This window comes from Ptychodera flava, chromosome 5 (assembly GCF_041260155.1).
Source record: "Ptychodera flava strain L36383 chromosome 5, AS_Pfla_20210202, whole genome shotgun sequence".
In the NCBI taxonomy this organism is placed as follows: Eukaryota; Metazoa; Hemichordata; class Enteropneusta; family Ptychoderidae; genus Ptychodera; species Ptychodera flava.
In genome coordinates this window covers 4,514,074-4,525,318 of record NC_091932.1, presented here as the reverse complement: position 1 = coordinate 4,525,318, position 11,245 = coordinate 4,514,074, and positions in this window count along the sequence as shown.

Below are 11,245 nucleotides of genomic sequence, written 5' to 3'. Positions count from 1 at the left end.
TAAGGAAAACACCATAAAGGTTCTCATAATATTATTACGACGTTCCTCATTCATTCATTTGAATACAATTTGAGTCAAACTTGTTTTGTCTTTTTTTAATTGACCACTGTCGACGTCGACAGCAGATGCCGACACTGCAAGTGTGAAAGAGTCGACGCTGATAAAAAGAATATTCAAGATGGCTGGGATGATGAAAACGCAACAAACAGAAATGACGTATGTGATTCCTCCAGTAGTTGTGGCAACAAGACTGCTGTTAGTTTGCATCAATACCCAACCAACACAGAGTACGTCAACTGTATTGAGATACTGCCTGATGATTATGATGCTATTTACCACAACATTGGTGATTATGATCACAAAATAGATGATGTACGACAGACACGTGTCAACGCCAATAGGCATTAATAATTGTATCAACAGTTTTCCAACCACAAACATGCCATGTCAATGAATGTCATTTAAATGTATCAGAAGAATAGCCAAGCAAATGTGATTCGGTAAACCAAAAAGTGCGTTGGTTTTGGGAATTGTTTAGTGTGTAAGAAGGGTTCAACTTCAAGGAGCGTGTCATTAACGTTCGAAATCGTGTACAGCACTAGTTTCTGAAGTAAGCAGTCAGTAAGTTCAAAAAGTATCAGGGTGGGGCAACAGCAATCCGAAACAATTTTCTAATTTTTTTAATTGGATCGCATTGTGTAATTGGAATCATACTTTTATTACGTGTATAATTAACGAGTGTTTATGTAGCAATAGCATGCAAATAGTAGAATTAGCACCAGTTGTGGTATAAACAAAAAGTGTACATGACTGCAATTTGTACTTATAATACATTTGAATGAAACATTTCTGTAGAAAATTGCTAAAGCGGTTGTTGATCTTCTGGTTGTGAAAAAGGATAACGATCGAAAAAACTTCGACATGTATTACAGTAACTTAACGATCAGAGTGAATTAATTTACATTTATCAATGTTTATCAGCATTTGAAAAGTAAGACAACGAAATGGTCATCTGATCCGTATTCTTGTCGATGTACCATACCATGTTTCTTACCATAAAACATTCCTCTGACGGTGGCTGATATATGAAGGTTGCACATTCATAGTAAATAGTCAGGATGTCAAGAGCGCCTTCACGAACTCCGCGAAGGGGAATAAAATAAGTATGTTCAAAATAACACTCTGGAAGACAAAATTACGAAATTAGTAAAAAACTTCAGATACTTATATCACTTATCAAACAGATCTATTCATCATTGTGAAATGTTTGCTATGATTTCTTTTTAAGTGCATTTTGGTGAATAGGCTTGTAATTGCGTGCGCTTCAAGTTACATGTAAATATGTAGGTAGGTAGGTAGATGGATGTTATCATAAAGGTGGTTAATTTTATAGCTCTGTAGTAAGTACATTTTCACCTTGTGAGTTTTTCGAAAATCAAAAATTTAATTTTACCCCGTAGAGTCAACATGAAGATAGCGGCGATTTTGAATTTCAAATAATATAATATTTATGGCCTTATCACTCCATTCAATAATGTTACCATTGTATTAAGTATTGGAATGTGAATGTTGTCCATGGCTATAATAACAGTATAATGACTGACACATTTCGGTGACAGTAAAGGGCATCAAACACGTTACTTTGCAGCCAAAGAGATTATATGAAAATATACTCTGTCAGTTTTCATAAACAATTTGCTTTTCTCCCCAAATTATCTGCCGCTTTTTTTTTATATATTAGGTTCTCCTCATGAATATTTATCTTTTTTTTATTAAATTATGCGATATGGAAACTTTGCACAACATAATGTAAGAGGCGAAGTCGAGTACATTGTATTGTGCAAAGTTTATTTGAGTCTATAAGTACACAGGCCTTCGAAATCTTGAAGTAAAGGCTTGTCGAGTGTAGCCATGGTGATGAAGTTCATGCCTTCGGTGGTCACAAGTAAGCGATGAGAGGTATATCAGTGTCTACTTCAAATAACTCATCAATTTCAACTGATTAAACTTCATATATTTTCCTGCATGGATGTCCATGGTCATGCTGAGGCCTTTCTGAAAGCCCCATTGCAATTCTAGGGACTTCATTTTGACTAGATTTCTGCTATGATGGCCTTCCTTTGCGTTCACAAATTGAGATAACGCTCACTGGTTGCCATCTACCACGACTGAACATTCCCTTACGAGCCTTCCACCTAATTGAACGCTATTTGACACACGAGCCTATAAGAGTTCGTGTAAATGCTGATACAGAAATATACCACTGTATTTACTATCTACCTTACATTACATTACACAAAATAGACCACGATCACTAGCTAACAAACCGTTTCAATGAAGAGAGAGTCATGTATCAAAATATTAAAAACAATGGTCAGGAAAAACATTTATAGATAAAAACACAGAAAACCTCGTATTCCCGAAAGCTCTTAGACATGCTAAAAAAGCAAACCAGCCAATAAAAAGAACAATATATACCTGGTACATTCCCGTTTATTGACACACAGAAAATAGCGGGCAAGTCCGTAGAGGAGCTTGGTGGCGCTCTGCAACATTATCGACAAGGTTTGTTTTCATGGTCTTACTGAAATGTGACGAACCGTTTGGCATTTCATCACTTCTCTTGTATTGGTGTGAGTCAATAAAGGTCGAAGTTGAACACTTGTTTGATAGTACAGAACCAATACCTAACATCTGGTGAGGAGAGTTGATGTAAAAATCAAACGTAAAGTTTAGGGGGTTTTGCTTACAATCATGATGAACGCAATTCAACTATATAAACTCTGTGCCAACATGTCCGACGTCCATGTTATTGACGAGAAAATACTGACTATGGAACTTAGCCCACAGTCCACAAGATATTTCTTCTGCGCTGCGATATTTACATAAATCAACAATGTTTTATTATGATGATAAGCAAGTCACCCATATCGTGACATTGATCAGATACAACAAAATTTGCAATGTCAGTACACAATAGCATGGCAGGATATTTGATAGGGGACTAGTGAATTAATATATCGAAATTTCCGCCGTAAACCTAATTATTTGAATTTTGAGTATGCGTATTGAGGTTGCCGTTTTCCAATCTAGGCCTAGCCGATGAAATGGAGAAAAGTCGCAATATACTTCGACAATAGACGTCTAAATTGTTACTCATGCTTCGTTCACAGTCCCTCCATGATTGTTGAACTATGGTTTCAAGTTCTCATAACCTAGAACAAAAATTAGCGTTAAATGAGCAAACTTTGTAATAGATTAAGTAAAGTTACCAAACTTTTACCGACAACGAAAAGATAGGAATTCTCTGTTTAAACCATATTGGAAAAATAAGTTCGGCCTTCACAAAATTAAGACTTTGAAAAGTCAAACTTGTCCACACATTTCAAAGTGAGTCCACACAAATTGAGATTTTAAAAGAGATTGTTAGTCGAACAGTTTACCGAGATGTATTTTGCCTTCACACATAAACAAGAAGTTTTCTTCTATAAAGGGATTTACTGTGTTCTACTGCCTTCAATATGCTTCATTAGACATTAAAAGTTTATTCTTCATCATATGATGTAAGACGTGAACACTTTTAACGACCTTATGACGCAATGTACCAGATATTATGTCATCAAAATATCTACATTTTGCCAATCAGTGGAACTTTAAATGACTCGTACTTCACTCTGGTCAAGGAGAAACAATACGTACAAGTGTCGGTGTGAAATAACTGATGACGAAAACAAGATTGCGACCTTGTGCTTCTGAACAACAATTCGAAGACGAAAGAGCACTGAGATTGTTTGCAGAGGCTCATAACGCACTCATGATGTAATTGATAAATAGGCAATGACATTTATTACTTGTGCAAATTAGAGAGTGAAATGAACAGGTTTTGTTTCTCATTTATTGTTGCTTGAGTGAGAGACAAACTAAACCTGTTCAAAACCTGTTCAAGCTGCTTGAACAGATTTTGTTTCTCATTCAAGCAGCAATAAATGTGCTGATATTTAATTTCATTTGTTTATCGACAACAATGCATCCATAAATGGGTTTTCATGCATAGACCGATTAAAATTCAGAACACACACTGTCAGATAAAATATTCAGAAAAGAATATCAATATTGAATAAATGATAAAATAACGATAAAAGGGCCAATGAATGAGCAAATGTAGGACTAAAGATATCAAAATATAGAGATCTAACTGTTAGTAACAAGTAGGAATAAAATGTAGGGATATAGCCGAGAAATGTAAAATTTGTCTCCCAAAACTTTTTTCCCAAGAGAGATACGTGTCGCAATCTCCGGTATGCACATTCCAGTAACAACTGAAAATATTCGTCTTTTATCAGACTATTCTTTTTAATGGCATGACTTGTAAAATTTTCCAACACCATTCTTCATAAACGAGTTTACCAGGCAACGGAAGTGTGTAAAAGTCACGGGATGATCACCATGATGGCTCGGAACAACAAAATGGATTAGATTATACAATATATCAGGGTGTGAGGGCTATTTGTTGTCAAGTATGTACGTACTTTAATGGAATGTCAAACAAAGCATCTGATAAACGTACTAAATCTCAAAGATATTGTCCCTCTATTGTCTGACATCTGACATCATGGGATGTCCCCTCGATGCATACAACCGCGCCCTGTTTGTAGTTGTCCCTGGCAACTACCTGCTGTGAAAACGTACGTAGATTTTTACTCTCTTCATTTTTGCTTTAAATATGGCACAAATTATTGTTACTTTGCCAATTTTTTCATTATGAGTTTTATATTCTCTCTATTCTACGCTTATCGTTATCTAAAGCTAAACACTTCTATACTGAAATTTAAATTACTATAAACTATTACCACCATTGCAGAGACCGCACTTTACTTTACTTTTGATTATGTTACTGTTATTCTTGGTCTTCAAAATCATAATTTTTGCACAAATTCCGTCTTCAACATTCATTTTGACAATCGTTTTTTTCCGGTAACCGGGAACACCGTGGTTAAACAGAAAGTGGCTTGTGATACTCGTTGAATACTAAAAAAAATATGTAAAAATCTTGCTCTGTCTATATCGAATATCAGAGAAAACAGAAGGTCAGAAGTGGTCACCGATACCGATAGACTTTTGTGTGTATCATGTGTTTGTTTTTGTCAAATTTGCACCATTTGCCGACAATGCCAATGAAGTAGGTAGATTTGTTATCATAGACACCACAAAGAGACAGACATCCACCTCCTTCACCAGGTAGACAAATTCTCACACCCATCCATCGACCATCGTTTCTTCTAACCCACACTTTTTGTCACAATAATTACTAAAATAATAGCAACAACAATACAAGGTGTGGTCCATACATCTAGTAATTGCCTAAGCCGTATGTAACCACCCATAATAAATCTACGAACATATTTGAATTGCTTCATGTAAACTAGGTGATTTTACTGAGAAATCGGCCATATTACTCATCATGGGTTAATTAATCGACTAAATCAATATCAGATATTGAAAGATGGTTACAATATTTTCTGAATATCAACGGAAATGTCTTTGATAAGATCTTCCTAGCTAGTTCAAAAAAAAATACATACGACCAAATTGTTCATAGAAACATAGAAACGGTAACTGTAACATTGTTGACCGATGTACAGACATTTTAAACTTGCATTGTATAGCGAAATAAGCTCCATTGCTGTTCAACGGTGAACCGGGGCTAAACGTACAAGACGATGAGTGTTTACAAAATGACGCAAGCCTCAGGTTTCACACGTTTTTTTGAAGTGAAATACAATGTGATTTTTAATTCTGACGGTGCCATTATTTCCCCACACTTGACAGATCAAAGCATTAATTCAACAAGTTCAACGAACTCAGTAAGAAATGAGGCCATACAAATGCGCTTACGAACTGCAACATATGCCGAGCAGCAGAGGGTCCTCTCGGTCAAGGTTAATGAAAATGACCTTGATCGAATTCAGACAATCATTTTTGTTAGAGTAAATAGTTATTTCGGTTTTTAGACGTATGTCATCTCCGTGTCGTTATATTTGTCAAAGCAATTAAAATCAGGGGAATCCCCTATCCGATCGCCGTACGCACAGCCACACCCTGTACGCATTTACTGAACATTAACCTTGTCCACATTGCCTTTCCACCAACATGTTAACCCACTTTTACAGTCGCGTGGTTGGCAATTTGTGAGTATTTGGTTCATTGTCCAGCGGTGCTGGATCTGAACCACACATCAGTATGATTATATTCACTCCTACAACGGTCTTACTGATATTAATTTGTTTGAAATACTTATACCACGGGGGTGACTTATGTAGCCCCGCCTGTGGGGTTGGTGCGTGTGGTCTCAGCAAGTTCGTTGTTGTCGTTTGCCTTCAACCATGAGGATACTCTAGTACCCCCTCCTCCACCACAAACGACAACAACATGCTCCAACTATGCACAGTCCTTCGATGACTTCTGTGTTAGCCTATCTGTTATCTTTGCTGTTTTGTAGACGGTCTGATAGCTATGCTATGAATGATAGTGATAATGACTGCAATGTATTGTATGCTTGGCGTGGTAAAATTGTATTCCGAAGGCACTGACAGTGACCTTCTGTGATGAACAAAGATAATAAGCAAACCTGTGAAAGACAAGAACGAGGTACATCAAATAACCTTCGTACCTTCCACTGTCAAACTTTGATTTGAAACCATTAAAGTGTTAATGGCAGTATGGACAGCTTATAGAAGTTGAAATGCTATGACTGTGGAAGAAGACAGCTAGAAACAACACCAGCGACTGTGTATTCATCTGAAGTTTATAGTCAACAAATTGTGTTTTATTTCATTGAAAAAGCGATTATGTCAAGAACAGTAACTGTAGACAGCTCGGTTAATGTGATGGCAATATTGACAGTGGTATCATTGATTGCTGCTGAAGGTAAGATCACCGCGATCAACTCGTCTCTGACGAGTGGCATTTTGATTATGCAGTGATTTGTTGGTCTAAAATTGCCGATTATGCAGCAACGAAATTCGCTTCGATGGGCGTACGGTTAAAACTGTCATGGCCTAGTAAGACATTTTGTTTCTCATTGCCGCATGACATTTCACAATGTGTATAGAAATGAGTAGAAATGAAAGTATCGTAAATAATGAAAATCAACTTGTAAATTTAAATGTTCATTTGAAATATATTGTATTTGTGGCAAGCCAGGCCATACAGTCAGGCATTGTAGGTCGAGTAAACAAATAAATAAAGGGAACCGACGAAAGTAACCAGCAGATTAAACTTTGAAAATGCACAGGTCAGTCTGATCTGGTTAATGTATGTCATAGTGAACCAAATGTTTGATGTCAAGAAAATGGCGATTGAAAGGTCCATATGTAGTTTAAAGTAAATGTATGTCGACATACGAATCCTGCGTTGGCTGACAAGTTAACTGCTATTACGGTCGCACTCGTTCGTTTATGTTAAGAAATTCCTAAGTAACTTCATTGCAAGATACACAGCACGAGTTTTTTTTTTTGGTGAAATCGGCTGATTGCTTAACGGAGTAATATTTAAATATTTGTATCGGAACGTTAAGCAAGTGAGCACAAATAATCATTCACCTGGTACAGAATCTCAAAGATAAGTAAGATGCAGATAGTATATTGTCAAAACTTCTACGCTGTTATCAGTTTCTCCTGGGTTAGAACGATATGACTCCTAATTTAAGAAAATAAGTTTTGTGACCCAGTACAAGTTCAGCGACCATACTTATTTCGCTGCTAACCAAATCATTCGAATACGTCTATGAAACTGTATAAAAATAAATCAATGTGTAATTACTTTAAATCCACAATCTTAAGTCTTTACATGCATACTAGTCGACACATCAGTTAACATGTATCGCAATAGTATTTTGAAGCTTATTTTGTAACATGCACTTCATCCTACACAGCCGGGACTGTGAGTCTCACTTTGATAGTCCGGCATGTGTCCCATCCCGCTCTCCATCTTATTGTGACGTCATCACAGCTCAATGACTTCAGTCATCACAGCTCAGTGACTTCAATTTTAGATGCAAATTAAAGTACTACTTTAAATGTAGAAACTGATATCATATCATTTGAACGACAATCAATTTAATTATTTTTTATTGTTGCCTCTATAAGTCTATCAACGATATCGTTTTGGAGAAAGTAAGTGAGATGCATGTATAGCCAGAATTTCAAACCCATCATCCTACTGGCAAACTTGAACATCTGGCCTAATGTCTTAAATACAAACCCTGTTGGATAGCTATATTAAAGACGATTTTCATAAGAGAAAGGAGACTATGAATAATATGTAAGTGATCTTTCTTGTGTGTATATCTTATCTAACTATCGATTTATTTAACTTTGCAACAAGATGTATTTGTGTCTTATAAGACCTGAGACCTAAACTTTCAACGTCAATTCAAAAGACTAGACCCTTTCACTCTAGAACTGTACAATTTAAGTAGACTTAACTCTGATTGTACTGTATATTTTGAATTTAACAGTAACCGTTTTAACGTGATGATCTTTACGAGGAAATTCGAAGTTCTATGTCGTAAATCGGTAGACCTTTTTCTAGGCACCATTGAAATTTTAATTCAGTTTAAGAACTATATCCTAACAACCATTCTGAACAACAAGAAAACTTTGGTGATGTGGGGAATATTACCTATTTTAGGGAAAACGTTTAATATGAACAGAACTTTACACTCTATACACTGTTACAACAACCTTTTGTTGAAATTGTGGGTATATAATTGCAGTATTTCATTTCCTCGTCGGATGTTATACGTATCACCACGAAGTTTGCAATCATTATTATTTTGAAGAAGTTGCGCCGTCGCAATCCATGAAGTTACCTGACTTTACTGCAAATCCGATGCAATATTACCAGTGTAATTTTGAATATTTTCGGCGATAGGACTTTCTCAATTACGGAACGCCAATTCTAGGGTGAGTTCAATGATCAACATTATGCTTAGAAACAAAGCTTAAGGTGTGGTGAGGTTACTACTCAAAACTGTACAAAATGACAAGCTATTCTGAGGGAGAAAGACAATGTTTATCAAAACGTATTGATGTTACTGTCGTCAGGTGTGTCTCATAAATTAATCGATCAGATAGGCTTGGCTATTAATTTGACCTTTAAAAATCGGGACAGTCCTTTACTTCATCTATGTCACCATACCATATTTATAATTGTGGCGATTGCCTCTTCGCTGATGAGAGATTACTTGTAATTAAACTTTGTTAATCGTCCTTGCAGTTTATTTCATCGCCCACATAAGCGCCCTCATTACTACTGCTTTACTACTCATTACTACCTCTCGTCGAGTTGGAATTACCACTGTCATTGTTATTTTTTTATCCAAATTTTATTTACCGTATTCCAAAATTTCAGAGTTTACTCAAAACTTAGCATCTTATTCAATCAAGTAAAATTATGCACTATCTATCGAACAATATCTTGAACTTTAGACGGGTTACTCTTTGAACACGGCCGCTAGAAGTAATGTCTCAAGCTCGTCAACGTACCTGACCTAACACCTGCCCTAAAATCCATCCCTTGATTATAAAAACTTTACATATTACGTTAAAATTGGCTACTGATACCAATTTTCAAAATAGTTTTGTATTTTTTGTTGACAACTCATGTCACAAAGACACCACCAATGAACTGCTTTGCCTGTACAGGCAATCACATAACAATGAATAGTCTCATGAGTTACACCCACTGACCTTCGAAACTTCAACTCTCAAAGTTTTATCTTAACCTTTTTGCGTTGGTAGAATGTCAAATGAACACACCCAGCAACTCTTACAATACAAAATGTTGTTACTTGGAGAACACAATCAATGTACACGTCTAGCCGCTCTCTCATCAACAGTTCTGCTCAAGAAAGTGATAATGGTATTAACGAAATAAGTTTTAATGTCAGCTTGCGAAAAATGATTACATTATTGATGGCGATAGCTTTAATGGCTTCTAGAGGTAAGGTTACTGTCAACAATCGTGTTTACTTTCAATCAATGAAGAGGTAAGTTATCCTGCTAGCGTGTCTCAAAGTAAGTTTAGGTGGATTTATCAAGGTTTTTACTACACGTTGGACGCTCTATTATCGATCAATATGCTTGATCTCTATCGGGATAATTGCATAGTGATAAACAGTGAAAGAAACTTACACTGTTCCTTTTCTATATTTTCGGGTCATTCACCGTTGTATTGAAGCAAAATGTGAAACCTTTTCAATTCGACAAATATTCTTCGAAAACTGAAATAATATTTTCAATCTCATGCAGTTACTGTGAAATAGCTCCAATGTCGCGCAACAGTTATCGGTCAGTCGAAAACATTTTTTCGTCGTTGTGTATAAGGTTCAACCCCTTTAAAACAAAACTGTGTCAATGCTTTGTGTAATAACCGAATAAACACTGATGATTTCACATAAATTCGGTAAGGAAAGTGCTCCTATCAAACATCGTATTGCAAGCGAGAAGGTGATACAACCTGACTAACCTGTCCGTTCTATAAATACGTAATCATGCTATAACATTCACAAGTCAGGCAGATCACAAATTCGGGCTGAACGTTTACGCACATGTTCTTATCAGATTTATCTTAACGTTTGGCTCTGACGTTAGGAAAAAACGGTAAAGTGTGAATTAGATGTACACACGCAGAACAATATGCCAAATATGCTCTTGTCAACTCAAGTCAGCCGACAGTGCATTAAGATTGAGCATTGTGACAAGTTACCTTCAGACCCATAGAATGCACATCTTTCTGACTATCAATACCAAGAACCTGGAAAAAAGCTATAATTAGTATTTTATTAATCGACGTACATTTGTACGGTCGATATAAACAGCCTGGGCAACCGTGTAGGCAAGGATGCAATGTTTGTTATTTCACACTGTAGGGTGCCTGCCAAACATTTTGTTAAAATGGATATACTTATATTTCTTGACCTGGTACACTTGTATCTGTATTCGCACTCATTTGAGTTCACACGTCCATGTCTTCGTTTCCAGGAGAATTTTACCCGAAACAAGCCTCTTTCACTTGGTTTCCATCATGAAGCATAGTACTAACAATGTGAAGATAACACGATATATTGGAATAAATTACATCAACAAAACGGAAACGTTTGCATGCTGCGATAATTCTGACATACAGCAAGATGAGGACAATACAGACAATAGATTTGGTGTACAGAACTGTAGAGTGCGTG